We start from the raw sequence: 20,820 nt of genomic DNA, 5'->3' as shown, positions 1-20,820 counted from the left end.
GCTTCCACAGAATTCTTCTAGACACTTAAATGACGCCGGCTATTAAGGCCTATTACTGGTCCGGGCGTACTCCATCGTTCATTCGGAACGTAATGTCATTGTCGTTCAGCGGCCAATTTGAGATAAGATTCGATGTCTTGAGTAATTTCATAGAATCTTTTAGTGAGAACGCGTTCCTGTGTCTTCAGAGCAATCCTTCGTTAGCCAGATATATAATTTTTTTCCTTCCCACAGAGCAGACGAGCAGAAAACAGTAAAAAAGTGAGAGGAACTTTGGCTTTAAGTCATAAACACACGAGACTGTTTAACGTTGTTGGTTGTCTGGCTCTTTGGCTGAGTGGTTAGCATCGTGATCTTCGGTTCAGAGGATCCTGGGTTCGATTTCTCTGACACCGGAATTGGGTGTTTGTGTTTGTCTGAATACACGCCTCTTCATACACATACACCACAGTATCAGTCACCACAAAAACAATACAATCACACATTATTGAATACGAAAAACCGTCCTCAGAGTTTAGCGTCAGAAAGGGCATCCGCTCGTAAAAGAGGGATAACACCACATGTTCTAGAAGTTCGCACACTCAGCCCCTAAAATGTGGGGAGATCAGCACAAGATGAATGTTTAACGTTCTTCATTTAATAGTAGATTTTAGGAGACATCAAGGTGTCGTAGCCCAACTCATTTTCCTCTTATGTTTTCAGTTGTTAATAATAATAATAATAATAACAATAATAATAATAATAATAATAATAATAATAGTTTTACGTCTTATGTACTTTACGATGTTTGCAACTGTTGTATGGCGGGAATTTTGTCCCGTAGGAGTTTTTCTTCGTACCAGTAAATCTACCGACAGGAGGTTCGCGTATTTGAGCACCTTCAGATACCATTGGAGTGGACGGGAATCGAATCTGCTAAAATGGGCTCGGAGAGCTGACACTCTTCCATCTGACCTACGCAGCCTAGCGATATTTGAGTGTATTTTTCAGTCACTTCTCATCAAGCTGTATGCAAATCGAATCATGGTCTTTGGAAGTAAGATTTATAAAATGGAAATCATACCTCGGATTCCTTGTTAAAGTGTAGGTTCATAGCTTATAAGATTCCCAGAATTGCACTTTTTAGAAATCTAAGATTCCATGTGCTTACAGCAGATATCCTGAATGGTATTTCCTTTCATGAGGCACCTATTCACTGCCAAATAATTGCTAAAATATCTCCAGTTTTAAGACAGCGTCTACGCAAACAAGTATAGGCTACTCATTGTTCCCAAAAAATGTGAGAAGTTATCGGGCCGTGGACAGCACAACATAAGATTCCCCGTGAACATATGTCCCACGGCGATCGTTTACTATTATAATGCCTGTTTCTGTTATAAGCTGGAATAAAGGGGATATTTCACATACATTTTTGAGTCAAGTAGTCTGTCTTACAGTCTCATATAATTTAATTTCGCGTCTAATCATTACGAGTTCCGTGATGTTTCATGGCCAGAATAACGTTATATTTTCTCACTGATAACATGCATGATTCCCAACAATTTTCGAAAATGCACTTTTCAGGAGCCGAAAAGTCTTCAGTATTGTGATACGTTTTGCATTACTTGTAAAGAAACTTGGCTACAGCTGCTCGATTTGTAATATGATATATCAGGCAGGGCTGTTACCAATAATTCTAGTACAACTTTGGAGTGTCTGCGAATCGAGCTTGCATAAGACATATGGTCATACGGAGATTTTTGTTGTTGTTGTTTAGGGTGTACTAGCCACACCTCGATTACTTCCCATATTGATGAACCACCCCGTATAGGACTGATTACCAAAGATCTTCCAAGTCCCTAATATAAATCTAGCACAACAAAAATTCCTAGGCACGCCGCTGGTTCGTGTTGCCAGGAAGAGTGTGTGTGTGTGTTCTGATGTCGCTTTACGACCGTACGTGCCTCACTTGGGTATTCTGGTCGCAGCTACTCTTTATGGCTAATGCACAAGGACTTGCTGTGGCGGCTGTAATACTTTACTAATATCGCAGTTTTTGCTCTAAGGACGCCCATTGAATAAGGTTGTCAATATAAATTCCTCCGAAGGTGCTATTGCGACTGGTGGGACTGAGTGCTAGCATCTTAATCACTTCATTATTATCTGCAGAGTAGTGCCTCTTTATACTCGAGATAAAGACGAATTGTGTGTTGGCAACCAAACTTCTGACAGCGCACAACCTGTTCCGGAAACAGTTCTAGAAAATCTCTGTTAAGAACATTATCTGATCTGCTGTAAATTTATTTTATGGTAATTTTATGCCAGTTTTTACACACTAAGTACCGGGCGAGTTGACCGTGCGATTAGGGTCGCGCACCTGTGAGCTTGCATCCGGGAGATAGTGGGTTCGAACTCCACTGTCGGCAGTGTTGGTTCCCATTTTCACACCAGGCAAATGCTGGAGCTGTACCTTAATTAAGGCTGCGGCCTCTTCCTTCCCACTCCTAGGTCTTTCCTATCCCATCGTGGCCATAAGACCTATCTGTGTCGGTGCGACGTAAAGCAAATAGAAAAAAATTACACACTAAGTAAGAAATTGTATCATTTAGAAGTTCAGTGGGTTTTTTGAAATGCTTCCCGCTTTTGGCAAGTGCAGGAGGAAAAGTTCAGTTTTAAAGCTATCGATATTTAAAAAATGGCTCCTAGGTTGTCAGAAAATCTATGCTTAGGAAAGGCTGTATGTTATTACTTACAAACGATGCTGTGTCATAGCAGGTCTGAGGGCATTGCTATGAGAAATGTTACTTGCAGGAATTATTTGTGCAGTTTAAGGTGTTAAATGTAGCAAGTGGCTATACCGGAAGCCTCAGTTTCGATCCTCGACTATATAATGAGTTTAAGGGTGGTTTGACAGCCAGGTCCATTCAGCCACCTGACGACAAACATGAAACCGTCTCATAAGATAACGGCCGAGCTGAGTGGCTCGACGGCTGAGGCGCTGGCCTTCTGATCTCAACTTGTAAGGTTCGATCCTGGCTCAGTCCGGTGGTATTTGAAGGTGCTCAAATACGACAGCCTCATGTCGTTAGATTTACTGGCACATAAAAGAACTCCTGCGGGACAAAATTCTGGAACCTTGGCGTCTCCGAAAACCGTAAAAGTAGTTAGTGGGACGTAGAGCAAGTATCATCATCATCATCATCATCATCATCATCATCATCATTATACGAGAGCCGAGTGACAGGTTTCTCACCAAGACCTCCGCGGTTCGCTTCCGGCCTATGCTTGTGGGAGTTGAAATTCGACCTCTTGTAATATTTTTTTAAAATTTTTTAAATTTCATGTTGTCTTGACTATTTACCTGCATTAAATATTGACAAGCCCAGTTTACAGTTCGTGTCAGTTTCAACCAGTCACGGTTGACTATCACTGAAAGATTATCGAAATGACATTATCGCACCTGATAAACAACTGTTTAGAACTTATCGAAGGTTTCCGATACGTAACCTAAGCTGTGAATAAATCAGATATGACTGCATTTGCAAAGAGATTTACAGAAGCGACCTTATCAGATTGGTATGCAATAAATTTAATTAAATCATATTATGAAATGGAAATGGCGTATGGCTTTTAGTGCTGGGAGTGTCCGAGGACAAGTTCGGTTCGCCAGATGCAGGTCTTTTTATTTGACGCCCTAGGTGACCTGTGCGTCGTGATGAGGATGAAATGTTGACGAAGACGACACATACACCCTGCCCCCGTGCCAGCGAAATTAACCAGTTATGGTTAAAATTCCCGACCCTGCCGGGAATAGATCCCGGGCCCCTATGACCAAAGGCTAACTATTTAGCCATGGAGCCGGACAATAATATTATAAAAAATACCCATGTTATTTTCATTTTATTGATCATTAAACATTTAATTCAGTAAATAGACTTACCAATTACATCTCGTGATTTCATCTTGTTTACATAATTTCTCTCACGCCGCGCGCTCGTAAGATTATCGACAAGATGAAACACACTCATTATATTATCCTTGACAATACCAGTGAATACCTCCAGTTTTTTTTTTTTTTTTTTTTTTTTGCTAGGGGCTTTACGTCGCACCGACACAGATAGGTCTTATGGCAACGATGGGATAGGAAAGGCCTAGGAGTTGGAAGGAAGCGGCCGTGGCCTTAATTAAGGTACAGCCCCAGCATTTGCCTGGTGTGAAAATGGGAAACCACGGAAAACCATCTTCAGGGCTGCCGATAGTGGGATTCGAACCTACTATCTCCCGGATGCAAGCTCACAGCCGCGCGCCTCTACGCGCACGGCCAACTCGCCCGGTACCTCCAGTTTTAGTACTACTCTTGTGTATATTGCTATGCAACTGTTGAACAAAACATCTGAATTCAATTGTAACTTCCCGTCGTCAATAGCAATCATCAATTATAAGGTAAAATCAATTTCCGTCCGTAAATACATCATAATTGAGTTATGGTAGGAGAAAATAATATTTTGAAACAATTCTTCTTTCCCACAATTCGTGTACACTATTTAATTTGGGTCTCTCATTTCTTTCCCTCTGCGTTTACAAGTTTCTTACTAGTTACGAGCCTATGGTAGATTCTCTAGTTCACTTCTGCTGTCCGATCTCTCTTATTAAACGCATATTTGTGCCCGACTCCGTCTTGGCGATACCACTAGAGAGCGGGGATCTTTTTTCATGTTTTCGTGTTTTTCATAGCCATCATGTCGTTGTTCGGGAGATCCATTACTAGATGCTTCTGTCTTTACTCTTGCTTACATTTACTGGAAGGGTGGCTCCAGTGGTCGAATCCTGTTCAGTCTAATGGTATTTTAAATGTCCAAATACACCAGCCTCGTTTCAATATGCAGGGTCTGCCTTACAAACCCAGACAGAGTGCACGCTGTATGTACTCTGCGCTGCAGCAGCTGCTTCAGCCCAATTACGTCGCGCGCGGCCGCCCTGCTGTAAGCGTGTATACAATCCTATGTGAAATATTTCGTTATAAAAGATGGTGGAAGTGTCATCCTTCATAATGAAACACTTAATAAACATTATTAGGATTTTGTGCACACCAATAGCGAGAGTCATGACTAGAGCCCGGATTTTTATGCATTAATAGGTTAGAATGCAAACTAACTGAAGCGAGTAGCAAGTATACTCTACCTTCACAACGACTATGTTATGGGGTTTGCATGAACATTAGGGGTACGGCCCATCAGAACCCCTATAATTTATGTTACTCTTGCTACATTATGGAAGAGCGGGTGGCCGACACTTCCTACTAACCTAATTAGTTTGCAATCTAACCTGTTACTGCATAAAAATCCGGGCTTTAGTCATGACTGTTCACACGACCATTAAGATGAAACGAGGCCTCATTTCATATGTTTAAATTTTATGTAAAATATACATTGTATATACATGAAGTGGTTAAGTGTAAGAAAGGGCCGGGAGCCCTAACTTCGCCACAATAAAGACGCTTTAATAATAATCCGAAAAGAGCACAAGTAGTGGGTCGAATAAACGATCATTCAGTGATGCAAGATACCACTCACAATATCTCACTCTTGTGGCTGGGTCAGCAGGTTTTAATCAGTGGGCCCATGTAACCCTGTACGGTTTGATGTGTAACAGCTTTGTAGCTCTGTGTGCAGAGAAAAGCGAAACCCCTACCGTTGTACTAATTTTGTGAGTGATTTATTCGGTGACCGTTCAAGATTCGCACCAATGTCATCTCTCTTTTTCTCTGTTAAAACTGTTCGTGTTCGCCCATATCTTTTATTGAGCATTGAGCCAGTAGTTTCAAATTTATTTACAATTACGTGAATCTGTGCTCATAAAGGTGGCACTTCACCAGGAAATTGCTGAACAAATGCATCGCATCCCCGTCGAGCCGACTCGTATTTAAATTAACTTTTACATTACGAAAATTATTGTCTCACGATGTTAACAGCTGAGATTCAGACTGGCACGTGCACACGCTGCTTGCAAGGTCAAGAACTATGCGCGCGCCTCCCGTACTCTTGCTTAGGTCTCGGAGAGCATGGATGCCGCTGGACGGTCTGGCTTTATAAGAGTGACCCGTCTGTGTGTGTGTGGGGGGGGGGGAGATAGGAAAGTGTTGGAAATTAAGTAACCGTGACCTTATTTAAGGTATTTGCCTGGTGCACGAAAAAACACGGAAAACCATCTTCACGGTAGTGGAGTTTGAACTCATCATCTCCCGAATGCGATGTAACGGTTACTCGGCCTGTAGCAGCGCGCAACCAACTCGCTCAGTGTTGGTAGATCTGCGACCACGTAAAGGAACTCCTGCGGGACAACATTTCCAGCATCTCGTCGTCTTCGAAAGCCATAGCAGTAGTCATTGGGACCAACTTTATTGTTGCTCTTTAGTTTTGTTTGCTTGCTTGTTTCGGTCGTAACGATAACTCCTTCAGACATGTACACGTCTCCAACATGGGCACCGGTTTTATTGTTCTACTGGTATACTGAGTGAATGTTAACCCACTTGATCCTTTCCTTGTATATTTCCTCGTATGGCTTTATAGCACATACATAGTTCCATTCTTAGCGGATGACCTTGTACTTTGAAGCCGCGTACGTTTCTTTGTAGAGATAATATCGCTGGCCTGGATGTGTGTCACTGGGAATTAAATGTCAGTGCGGGTGGCCTTAGTCGTCACCAGCACTCACTGCCAGTTGGCAGGTACTTAGGGAAATCTTTGGTGCCGTCCTAAACATTGTGTTCAGATCTATCAGCACTTCGTATTCTTTTACACGCTCAGTCAGCTTTAATAATTAATTCCTATGGAGTTCATTTAATCCTTTCATTGGGTGCGAAAGTATTTGGTACTCTGCGAAAAGCCAGTGGCCACGAACCTGCTACGCAGGCGAAGCAGGGGGAGAGGTGATACTCCCACGTGGCGCGTCCCAGGTGGCGGATAGGGGGGTCCTAACCGGCTTGCCGGCGGACTTGAGGGAAATAAAATACCTCTCGCGGACCAAACACACTACCCCCTGCGGGTGGGGGACGCACATGTAGAATACACCCGCGGTATCCCCTGCCTGTCGTAAGAGGCGACTAAAAGGGGCGACCAAGGGCTGACTGAATTAGAACTATGAAACTAATTTTGAATCGTACCATCACGCGGGGACCACCATAGGTTGCCTGTACTTGCGAGTAGTACCACTAAATTCGGTACGAAATAGGTTTGTGATTAGTAGCAGCGGTAGCAGTAAAAGCCTGGCCTGGTGGATTCCAGTACCCGTGCGTCGTACCCATGTGAGCAACACCGCGGGTCTGGGCGTAGCCTGTGAGTTGTACCACTATATGAGCAGCACCGTGGGTCTGCGTTGCCTGTGATTAGTACCCACTATGTGAGGAACACCACGGGAATACCGGCGCCCGTGTTTAGTACACCTAGGTGGGGAACCTTCTCGGTTTGCGTTGACTCTGAGTTGGGCCATTGTGTGAGACACACCATAGGTCTGCGTTACTTGTACGTATTGCAATACTTGTGAGTAGTACCATCTTTTGTGGAACACCGTGAGTCTTCGCTACTTCTGATTAATACCCCAACATGACACATACCATGGTTCTATTTTACTCGCGACATGTACCATTCTGTGGGGCCTTAGACGTGGATTTTGCACCCCCTTTAGACACCAAGCATCATTGTGCTTTATAAGTGGTTCCTTGGTCGGTAATAATGTTATTTTCGATCTGTATTGAGTCCGATCCACTGGCTTTTGTTTGTTTGTTTTGTGTTTTGTTGAGTTCCTGTCCATCCATTCATTCTTCATGCCATATTTTATTTTTATTTTGGTCAGTGGATGCCTTTGCAATTTTTGTTCTTTCATTTCGTACCATTAGGGGCCGATGACCTTCGATGTTAGACCCCTTAAAACAACAAGCATCATCATCATCATCATCATCAAAAGCCAGTGGGAAGTCTGCGAAAAAGCTCACCTATTTCAGAAGATAGTTCAACTAATTGTACTGACGTGGGATGCTACAGACTAGATGTAGTAGTAGATCGTTAGCTATAGATTTAGGGGGATTGTAGTTGCTCATCTCTTTATTACCAGATACCAATGGTGTTGTACTATGGTTGGAAATAAAGGATATGTAATGTAATGTAATTGTACTGATGTTGTTGCCATTAACCACAAGGCGTAGGATTTCAGGGGAAAGACAAAACATGTTTTACTTTCTGAGCTGCAGTGGGGCACTAACATGTTATTGTTGTTATATTTGAGATTTTCTTCGATATAAATCATACACGCAGTACAGTCTTTCTGTTCAGATTGCACTATGAATTGCAAGTTCGTCAGTCTTCGTTCTTTTTAATCTCTATGTCTAGTTTCTTTGAGCAATCGTCTTGCCTAGTTTACGAAGATTCTTAGCCCGTTTTGTACTTCATATCTGACAGTATTATTTGGACATTTCGAAATGCACTGAGAAGAAACGAGTTAACAACTGTTAAATCTGGGAGAAGTTTGCAGACTGATGGCCCAACGGATGTTGAGTTTGAACATTTTCAGTTCTGTTGTGAGCAAAACGTTTAGATTGTTCAATAATCGGTATGGATAAATCATAAATCGTACTTGTTCTAGTCTTCCTTACTGCAAGCTAAAAGTCTGATTTAGATTGTCACTTTACTAAATTCACTCCACCGAGCTCGATAGCTGCAGTCGTTTAAGTGCGCCAGTATCCAGTATTCGGGAGATAGTAGGTTCGAACCCCACTATCGGCAGCCCTGAAAATGGTTTTCCGTGGTTTCCCATTTTCACACGAGGCAAATGGTGGGGCTGTTCCTTAATTAAGGCCACGGCCGCTTCTTTCCCACTCCTAGCCCTTCCTTGTCCCATCGTCGCCGTAAGACCTATCTGTGTCGGTGCGACGTAAAGCAACTAGCAAAAAAAAAAAAAAAAAAATTTCACATCCGCATGCTGACCATTCAGCTAAGGAGTCGTCATAGTATTACGATTAAACGGTTAAAACTTATCAAGTGTCGAACATTTCACAAATTTATTGTTTTTAGGTCATCAGTCCATATAGGGCCTACTGGTTTTATGCAGCCCTCCATGCCACACAGAGTGCATGTCCTCAGGAGTTAGTTACGACCGTAGTTTCCCGTTGCTTTCAGCCACGTAGTAGTAGTAGTATCAACACATCCATTTCGATGAACCATTCGTTAGTCTGTTCTCTCGACAGATACCCATCCGATATGGTTGCACCTGCGACTCCACTATCTGCTGAAAAAGTCTGAAATCACCAATGCCGAGTGTTATAAATCGTGAGCGTCTCCATGTTAAAGGAGCCGAGTGTCGTGAGGGGAGTTCCGTTTTAGTGGAGGGCCAGCCGAGCACATTTCTCAGTGGATAAACATTAAATTCATATCACAACCTGTGTACATTTGTTGAAAATTAAGCAATAACAGATCAACAATAAAATATTAAGCCCATATTGAGTAAATACCGTATATCCGACTCTTTGGCTGAATGATAAGGGTTGAGGCCTTCGGTTTAAAGGGGCCCGGGTTCGATTCCCGGCCGGGTCGGGAATTTTAATCGCGTGTGAATAATTCTTCTGGCTTGGAGACTGGTTGTTTGTGTTTGTCGCAACACTGTCCTCTTCATATTCAGACAACACATTATACTACCAACCACCACAGAAACACGCAATAGTGATTACGTCCCTCCACATAGGGTTGGCGTCAGAAAGGGCATCCGGCCGTAAAACAGGGATAGATACAATGTAAAAGCCAGTTCACACCTGCGACCCCACAAGGTGTGGGAAAAGTAGTAGTAGTAGTAGTAGTAGTAGTAGTAGTAGTAGTAGTAGTAGTAGGCCGGCCCCGTGGTGTAGGGGTAGGGTACCTGCCTCTTACCCGGAGGCCCCGGGCTCGATTCCCGGCCAGTTCAGATATTTTTACTTGAACCTGAGGGCTAGTTCGAGGTCCACTCAGCCTACGTGATTAGAAATGAGGAGCTATCACTGCTGATGGTGAGATGGCGGCCCCATTCTAGGAAACCAAGAATAACGGCCGAGAGGATTCGTCGTGCTGACCACAAGACTCCTCGCAATCTGCAGGCCTCCGGGCGGAGAAGCGGTCGCTTGGTAGGCCAAGGCCTTTCAAGGGCTGTAGTGCCATGGGGTTAGTTATGTTAGTTTAGTAGTAGTAGTAGTAGTAGTAGTAGAAGACTCAGATACTGATGTTACTTTGACGATACCTGTCCTGCGTTTACGTATTCTATGCCAAAACGCCGTGACCACGACACAGTCCCGATCGAATTTTTCTGAATAAAAACAATGTTTTGATGAATTGTATTACTTCAGGAATCGCGCTAGTAAGTCTATTAAAAATAAGCACCGAAATTTTGAATAATTCCTTAAAGGCACTTCCTAAGTAGTATTTTTCCCAGTTAGTTCGCCTTTGTATTTGCTTCTTGTCAATCAGATAGACGAGCGCTCCACAGCATACTCTTGCTCCACGGTTCTCTGTACTTGGCGTGACGTTGCACGAAGCGACTAACAATGCTTAATTCCAGGGCCCCCTCTACTGGCGGGCCCACACGCAGCAATTATGTTCCGCTCCTTACCACACTGTTTGTCTAGCGCTGGTCGTACACTCTCCACAACAAGTAGCTCACTTGTACGTCAGCGGCGACCCCAAGGTGTCTTAGCAGTGCTCTTTTTTCGTGCTGTGATCCATGGTTTAAAAATCCCCCCTGCCCTCCCTGTCCCCTTTCTTTGTTAAGTTGCTAACGAAAATAAAAATAAACACTTTGAGATATTTTACAGCTGTGACCTACACCGTGTGAATGATGGACGAAAATAGACAGACATGAGGATAATAGTGACTATGAAAACTTTGAAATTTTCTAGCACAGTTTGATCGTTTATATGTGACGTTATGGGAGGTTTTCCTGATAACCTGCCGCGCTGTTGCAGTAAATCTCTAAGAAGTATGTATGCATCGCCACATTTCAACCACCAATAAGCTCGGCTCAGTGTAGGGATATGATTTACATTCTTGAAGTGCAGTGGAGTTCCGTAAGTCGTGTGTTGGAAGAACATAGTACAGTACTGGAACGTTCACTCCACACTTACTGTACTTATAACCACGGCAGTTGGCACGAAATATTGATGTTACCAACTGCGAATTTCTTTGATTAATAATACTGGATTAAATAGCTATTGAAAATACAGAAATTATTTGCAATACCTTGTACTCTCAAAAATTCACATGCAAACTATATAAAGAACTTAACATCTAAGGTGAATACATCCCTCCGCCTAGGGCTGGCGTCTTATGGTCGCTCAGCTGTGAGCTTGCATTCGGGAGATAGCGGGTTCGAACCCTACTGTCGGCACTTCTGAGGATGGTTTTCCGTGGTTGCCCATATTCACACCAGGCAAATGCTGCGAATGTACCTTACTTAACGCCACGACCGCTTCCTTCCCATCCATAGCCCTTTCCTATCCCATTGTTGCCATATGACCTATATCTGTCGGTGCGACGTAAAGCAACTTGTATAATATATATTGGAGATACGAAGGGCATTTGGCTGTAAAACTGGCGGCTGAATCCCTATGTGCCGACCCGAGGTAATTGGGTAAAATGCGAAGTAAGAGAAAGACTCATTCACATGAGTACTCTAGAGTGGAGGAATAATGAATTCAGTCTTGTTGGTATTCAGTAGTGGGTGGCTACAGATGTAGACCTGTTCATATCACAGCTCATTTTACAGATAACATTGAAGAGAACAAAGATTTCTGAACTGCGTGCTATTTGTGATCAGCTGATGTTCACATTTCAAAGGATTCTATTAGATCTGAGTCCTACGTGGTCTCTTTGTATATTATTATTATGCTATCTGTTTTACGTCGCGCCGACGCAGATACGTCTTATGGCGACGATGGGATAGGAAAGGCCTAGGAAGTGGAAGGAAGCGGCCGTGGCCTTAATTAAGGTACAGCCCCGGCATTTGCCTGGTGTGAAAATGGGAAACCACGGAAAACCATTTTCAGGGCTGCCGACAGTGGGGCTCGAACCCACGATCTCCCGATTACTGGATACTGGCCGCGCTTAAGCGACTGCAGCTATCGAGCTCGGTGGTCTCTTTGTTAGTTACAATATTGTTAAGTGAATGGCCTATCACAATATTTCTTGTAAGATCTGCAACAGTGTTCATAGTAAATGGTACATCGAATGATCCTGTTCTGGCTTTGCTGTTCCTGTTTATTCCTGTCGAACATTCAAATAGATGGTAGTAATTACCGGGCCAGCATCTTGTAATGTTATATATTTGCTGGATGAGTAGTCATTTTTATTGATACACCTGAACAACCTGTTCGTGTACATTGTTCTTCTGGACTTCATTTTGATTACTCCCCTAACGAGTTATAAAACTCAATTGTAGTACCTATTACTTCTTCTTTTACTTTTCTATTTAACGGTGCAATTATTTGTTCACATGCTTTTATTTATATTCTCTTCTTTTCAGGCAGTGTACAAGAACTGTAATATTTACTTCGTCATTCTTTTGACGGTCATTATAAAAGAATTATTTTTATCGTCCTCGAATGAGTGTTAGTCTTGTAAGTGAAAGAACTGAACTCTGTTTTTCTTTCTTTCTGATTTTCACTGCGGAATAGGAAGCTGGTGACCATGCTATTACGGTCCTACCTGTCATCAGCACCTTCTTCTTTATTATTCCTAATTTGTACCAGTTTTTGTTCCGTTGCAATTGTTTGGCGCTAGGACTCGACAAAATGTCCCAAAGTTTGAAATGAGGCATCACTTTAGAATATTTTTATTTTGGAATAAGCTCGGTGCTAACAGTAGGGCAACTATCTTAAAATACAGTAGCATTATTTATGACAGGGTTGAAGTTTTTGATCCGTCGACGATAATGACAGCTAGATACGTCGCCGGCCTCAGTGTTGCAATCGGTTATTCGTTTTCCTGTTCACAAGAGAGCGAGTTCGATCCCAGCTGAGGTTGGTGCATTTGATGATCTTTAAATAGAACTTCATGTCATTCTGGTCTGTTAGAATGAATTCCAGCCAGACCAAGTTCTGGCGTCCTTTAGGACCATTAATATTCAGAACGGATGTTTTAATAATAATAATATTAATAATAATAATAATAATAATAATAATAATAATAATAATGATGTTATTTGCTTTACGTCCCACTAACTACTTTTGCGGTTTTCGGAGACGCCGAGGTACCGAAATTTAGTCCAGCAGGAGGTCTCTAATGTGCCAGTAAATCTACGGACACGAGATTATTATTATTATTATTATTATTATTATTATTATTATTATTATTATTAATATTATCATATGAAATGGCGTATGGCTTTTAGTGCCGGGAGTGCCCGAGGACATTTATTATTATTATTATTATTATTATTATTATTATTATTATTATTATTATTATTATTATTATTATTTGGTACATACATCCGTGTATACCTTAATGGCAGATAGCTAAAACGTCCTTATCCAGTAGATGAAAGAACATCATCAGCTAAACTTGGAAGTCGAAACAGGAAAAAATGGTAGGGCCTACCAATAATAGAACAGTCTTGTATTTCCAACGATAGGCAGATACAAAAATATCAGCTGAAAGATTTTTGTGTTGGTCTTCCTGAGACTGCCTGTAGTACCGCTCTAATTAGTAAGCTAATCAGTGTGCAGCTAAGCTTGTGATACAGCTTTTGAGTCATTGTTTGACATGTATTTGTAATGTATTGTTGGGAGATCAGAAGAATGCACATGTCCGGTGAGGCACGGGGCGAAGGGGTTTTCACCAGCAGAGCCAGTGACGCAATGGTTACCATAGCAACTCCGCTACTGCCCAGGCGACTTTATATGATCTTCTATGGCAGCTCTTCGCTCTTGACAGTTGTAATCCAACAAACTGCAAAGTGTGGGTCAATGTTTTCGTGTAGCAGATAAGAGCAGATAAGAGCCGATCTGTCTGGACAGAACAGGAAGTTCGTGCTTGCAGGCCACATTCCTCATTCTTGTCTTCCTCTCATCTCTACACAGTAGTTCGCATATTGCTTTCGTCGGTCCAGTACTTCTAATATACGCTGAGGAGTAAACTATCCACTTACGTCTCACTAACTACTTTTATGGTTCTCGGAGATACTTATTTGCTGGAATTTTGACCCTCAGGAGTTCTTTTACATACTGATAAACCTCCCAATACGAGGTTTGTGCATTTCCAAAAATAGCTTGTTCCTTCCTGTTTCTTGGTTTCAATTCTTACAAATTTTAATTTTTCGGCTCCATTTTTTCATCCCTTTATAGACTAACACTCCCAATTTAAAAAGTAATATCTTTATTCATGTTATTATTTTTTAAATTGTGAGTGTCGGTCTATGAAGTATTGAAAGGCGGACCCGAAATTCGTAAGAGTTGAAACCAAGAATCAGTAAGTCAGAACGGAACCGTAATGAAATTCATTCTTCGCAATCCTTGTACTTTTCCTTGACTGTCCGAACTGCAGGGACGTGACTTTCCATCTTAAAAATGAATCTTGCATTGGCAGGATTCGAACATTGCGTAATTGAGGCCCTTCAAATAACCTTAGAATGAGCCAGGGTCAAACCCGCCACCTTGATCTGCAATAGCCAGTGCTCTACCATCTAAACCACTTAGCCTGGCCAGGAGGGAGGGAGTTTTATGATTTTGTCTTGCTAGATCATCACCCATTAGAGTCGTTCGCTTTTGTAGCGCAGAACAGCGTTACGTTGACCGGTGCAGCCAACCGTAATTAAGAGCAATAACTAAACAGTTCCATCACACCGCACATTGCTGTGGTAACCTGAACTATGTCTGACCACTCCACTGCTCTCACCGATGTTTCAATTACGATTCGTTATCAACCTGCAGGTTTGACTTGAACGAGGATATTCAGGTTCGACCATGGACTAGTGAGATTATCTTCAACAAGGAGGAAATAATGACCTCTTGTCCGTAGAGTCGCTCAGAAACTGCAATGTACGTATGGTATTCTACGTTCTTCGCATTTACGATTTCATCAGACTTAATTTTAATCATAATATATATTACGGTATTTCAGTAGTATAGATCCCTTTTGCGGCGCTCACAAAAAACCGATCGTGACAAATGAGCATTCAAAATAAAGAGAATATACATTAGCAGTGACAAATTGCACTCTCATTTCATAAATAGATCATTTCTTTAAAAAATGAGTTTAAAATTGTACGAAGTGTGCGATTTGCAAATGCTGTTGCTGTAGGAAAATATGCGCCATCATTGCTGTTCACTTCACATTTTGGCCGCTGCGACGCCTGTTTTGTCATAATATGCTGTAACTATCACTTAAGAAAACAATATACTAAAACCAAAAATTACTTCTCGGTCAAAGTATTTCGTTACTGTTCTCGTTCTGTCCATCCTCATAACACGTCCAAACCAGTGCAGCCTGCGTCTTCTTAAAAGCTCAGTAACAGGTATTTTGATGCCAGCTTCCTTCCTGTTTGCTTCACTTCTAATCTTGTCTTTCCTGGTATTTTGGTTATTTTCTAATAAATTTCATCTCTGTTGGCTGGATTTTACTATTAGCCTTGTTATTTAAGGTACATGTTTCGAGTCAATAGGTGAGAATCGGAATGAAGTAGGTATGAAACATGCTCAATTTTGCTTTCTGGTCTATTTCATCGTGTCAGAGTAGATTTCTCGCTTAAAAATAAAATTGAGAAGTTTTCGAAGTCCTTTTTAGTAGGCTATTTCTTGGTTTATTGTGTTATCAGAGTCATATGCAGGCCCTAAGTAACGTTTCAGTGTGACCTGATTGGTATAATAATAATGATCTCATAGCTGCCTCTGTGGATCAGTGGTAGAGCGTCGGCCTCCGGATCCCAAGAGGCAGAGGTAGTGGGATGTTTGAAGGGCGGAAAAAAGTCCATTCGACACTCCATGTCGTACGATGTCGGCATGTAAAAGATCTCTGGTGGCACATTTGGAGTTCAAAATTCATTAAAAATCTCAGCCATAGACGCCCAAGAGAGTTTCGTTTTACTTCGTCTGCCATCTAGTGGACCTAGAGTAAAACGGAACGTCGAAATTGACGAGTAGATTGCCAGATGGCGTCAAATTGAAATGTCTGCACCCGGTAGCTGAGGCCATACGATTATTATTATTATTATATTATTATTATTATTATTATTATTATTATTATTATTATTATTTTATTAATGATCTCATATTCAAATTAGTGTAGAGGAATATTACAGAAGCATTGCGTAATATTTGCAGACGATTTTAACTCACGACAACCCAAAAACACATCGAGCTCAAGAGAAACTGCGGAGGAGATATTATCACTCGAAGAACACAACATGCATTACGCGCAGCGAACAAGCACCAAAATCCGCGTACATGGAAATTCACAAAAATAATCAAATCCAATGAAAACGGTGTAATGCCCAAATAGACACTATGAAATCGATGGGTGAAATCGAAAACGACCTTTAATTGTCAGAATAAAAGAAGACATCCCAAACAAAGCCGTCTTTAGGACAAACTAAACAAAACGACCAAAACAGTTTGGAACAGACAGAAAGGAAGCCCACTGCGGAAGAATAAAATAATTATAATTGGAAGGCAGACACACGCGTACTTTGCGTAGGCTTATAGCCAAATAATAATAATAATAATAATAATAAATAATAATCTATATATTTAAAAATTATGAAAACTAAAGCCGTCCCCGTGGTGTAGGGGTAGCGTGATAGCCTCTTACCCGGAGGCCCCGGGTTCGATTCCCGGCAAGTCAGGGATTTTTACCTGGACCTGAGGGCTCGTTCGAGGTCCACTCAGCCTACGTGATTAGAATTGAGGAGCTACCTGACGGTGAGATAGCGGCCCCGGTCTCGAAAGCCAAGAATAACGGCCGAGAGGATTCGTCGTGCTGACCACAAGACACCTCGCAATCTGCAGGCCTTCTGGCTGAGCAGCGGTCGCTTGGTAGGCCATGGCCCTTCAAGGGCTGTAGTGCCATGGGTTTGGTTTTAAAAAAATGAAAACTAAAGTCAGTCAGTCCGGCAATTCTATCCGGTCGATTTCCTTTATTTTTTAAAACTGAAAGGTATTCATGCACAGATTTGTCATCAGGTACTATAAATCACTTAACTTCCGCTTTCCTCAAATTACTAGATTTTTTTTGGTATCTTTGAAGCAATCATATCTTTAGTTCTAATTGAGGTACGGAGTTCGTTTTGGCATAAGAACACTCAGTGGATCAAGCTCTTTCATTTCAGCTCTTAACTATTCAAATTGGTTGATTCTGAGGAAAGTTATGAATGCACATTCAATTTGACGTCTCATTTCTTCAACATGTTTTCTCATTGAAGCAATCATATCTTTCGTTGTAATTGAGGTGCGCAGTTCGTTTTGGTCTAAAAACACTCAGTGGATCAAGCGCTGAAATTGGTAGATTGTGAGAAAAGTTATGAGTACATTTGTCTCCATGACGAAGATCTTTGAAGGACTTTTTAACAGTTCGGCGTGTAGTGTTGTTCCAAGGAACGTTTAATTCAAATTCTTTGTGTGGTGTATTTTCAAGTGTTTTGTTGACATAATATTACATTCTATTACCACAGCATATCATGTGCTTTATTTCATTAACTCGAAACTTTGCAAATACATCCGTAAGGATAGTAACGAAGAACACCATGCACATTGCGGGCGGAGTCAGCGGGAAACTGCCAGTCTATATATTAAAAGTTTGCTAAAAACACTTTCGGCAAATCCGTACGTCCGTTCTATTGGACCGATTTGCTTCATTTTTGTTTTAATCCCTCCGGAATTACCTGCCGGTGAATATGAGACACTGATAAGTCTCTAAGTTCAGTCCGATTTGAGTAATCATAAATGAAATGTCGTATGGCTTTTAGTGCCGGGATATCCCAGGACGGGTCCGGCTCGCCAGGTGCAGGTCTTTCTATTTGACGCCCGTAGGCGACCTGCGCGTCATGATGAGGATGAAATGATGATGAAGACAACACATACACCCAGACCCCGTGCCATTGGAATTAACCAATTAAGGTTAAAATCCCCGACCCGGCCGGGAATCGAACCCGGGACCCTCTGAACCGAAGGCCAGTACGCTGACCGTTCAGCCAACGAGTCGGACAGTAATCATAAAATCAAGTTATTAAAAGAACGATCAGTCCAATAATAGCAGGCGAAGGCCCAAACTAGCCCGTAATACATTCTGTATTTAGCGGGTTGCGTATAGACATCGGCGAAGGTAAACGATTAAAAATGACGGCGGCTACAGGCAAACCTGCAATTTAAACCAAACTTGGTACACATATGGCTTGATACTATTTGGAGAGAACTATCGTGGGAGTAAGACACACCTAGCACCCCTAGGAGTGGAGTAGAGAGGGGGAAAAATCGGAAACGAACTAGAATCCATATTTTTCGGGGTCGCTGGGATGCATAGTGACACTCTGGATGGTATTTTAAGTCCAAATTCAGCTTCCATCGGCATGCGGGGCATAAGGGGTGGGAAAGATAATGTTCAAAGTGACGGGTATCAGTAAGTTACTGAATTTACTGTTTTGGGGTTCTCTAGGCTGATGGATGACAATTCCAATTACATTTGGAACCGTATACTTCATATCTATAGCGCTACGTGTAAATGCACACTGTTATAACTTATTTTTATAATTTGAAAGATCAGTTACTCCACAGACAATTTGGGCTACCACAAGTACAAAGTTCCACGCGAAACAAAATAATCTAACGCTACAACAAAGTTCGTAATAACCGAGCGAGTGGTTCCGCGGTTTGGGTCACAAAGCGGGGTCCAACCCCACTGTCGGCAACTCAGAAGGTGGTCTCCGATGGTTTCCTATTTTTCACACCAGGAAAATGCTGGGGCTGTACCTTATTGAAGGCCTTCCCACTCCTAGCCCTTTCCTATTACATCGTCGCCATAAGACTCGGTGCGATGTAAAACAGATTCTTTTTTTTAAGTCCGTAATTTAGCAGTCAACGTCACAGTAAAGAAATCTACAAATAACACTTCACACATTCTAACAGTTAATACAAATCCTAAAAGTAAATTTAAAATGGTACCCGGGCAGCGCATGGAGCAATTTTAAATTAAGACACGTTATCTGATCTATTTATAACGAATGCTGCGGAATAACACTGATCCTCTAGTAGTAGTAGTAGTAGTAGTAGTAGTAGTAGTAGTAGTAGTAGTAATACAATATATTAACAATTTCGTAAAAACCATCAATAAAAGGGACATGATTATTGATGGCCTTGGATGTGGTCAGGCGAAGTTCGATTCCCGGTTGTTTTCGGGTTGGAATTTTCATCTGAAAAGTCGCGTGGCGTCAGGACGGACATTCGGTCTGAAACCCTCGTCCAAAACTGAAATGGGCGAGAGTGGCTCCAATAAAGCCACACCTGACATAAGCTGGAGAATTGAAAATCACGACTTGTAAACACAGGCTATAATTCGCTAGCATTCATGACATCGTTATAGAACGAAATTCCCCACCATGTCCATTGGTGTTCATAAGCCTTAGTTGTTAAAACTTTTTGTTGTTGTTGTTGTTGTTGTTGTTAGTACAACTAGGCAACCATCCTCTATATAACACTACCAAGATTTAAAAAAAAAATTGAAGGGATCCGACACTTCGAAAAATGAAGATATCAGCCATAGAAAGACAAGGGCTACAAAGGGAACGAAAATGAAAGATTCCCTAGGATTCACAAACCTAATACCGTCGGGGTCGGAAAAGAACAAGAGTTGACCAAGGGAGGTCGGATAGAATAGATGAAAGTGAGGAGCCCGGCACAAGTGGAAGCAATGGCAAGACTCAGCTAAGGGCCCCGTGGTCGCCAACCCACGCTCCCAAGTTAAGAGCATCCGGGGACCCTTTAGTCGCCTGTTACGTGCATGTTATTCTACCGTCCCCACCCACAGGGAGTTGAGAGAAAAGGAGGCTATATAAAAATGTATGATGCTTTTCGTATTTGTTATTTACATTTGACGTGTCTTCGTCATTCTTTGCCGATGAAATGGTTGGCTTTCGCGCTGTTGATAGTGATTCGTCCGTCGGATGGACCGTTAAGCCTTGAGCAGCCCCTTGGTGCTGTTCGACAGCTTTGCTATGTGCTGGCACAGCATTTCACCCTCACCCTTCTTACTTTCATATATCACGTGATTCATTTCATCTCATTAGCTTCTCTGATGAGGTTGACGTCAGGAAGGGCATCCTGTCGTAAAAGTCACTACGAAAATTCATCTCACTTCATACCCGACCCCGTAGAGAAATGAGACACGGATTGCACATACATAGAGGCATGATTTTTTAGCATTAAATTTTGAACGATTTCGCGAGAAGAATACTAATTTTCGCGTTATTTCACGAAATAGACATTGCCGTATCGCTTTAATTTCGCTTTAATGAATTCTAAAATTAATCGTTGTTTCCTTAGTTGGTTGGCTGTGGGACGGTCTCCAAATCCTAACCAATAGAAAAAAGAAAAGTCTTTATTAGAAAGAGGTCTTAGAAAACCTAGTCTTACTATCACTGATCGTTGATTGTGGAGGTTTAATTGATGGACTGTATATACCTGGTACATACTTCTGAAGCCATTTCCGGACTGCATGGTCGTCTACCTTCTCCAGCGGGATGTTGGCTTTGAGTAGCATTACTGTTGTTTCGTGAATAAATTTTATTTTTTCACCCTTTGCTTTCTTTTGCATATCTAACGGGAGTTCTATTGTTGCCAGCAGTTTC

Source organism: Anabrus simplex, chromosome 8 (assembly GCF_040414725.1).
Source record: "Anabrus simplex isolate iqAnaSimp1 chromosome 8, ASM4041472v1, whole genome shotgun sequence".
Lineage (NCBI taxonomy): Eukaryota > Metazoa > Arthropoda > Insecta > Orthoptera > Tettigoniidae > Anabrus > Anabrus simplex.
This window is presented reverse-complemented; position numbering follows the sequence as displayed.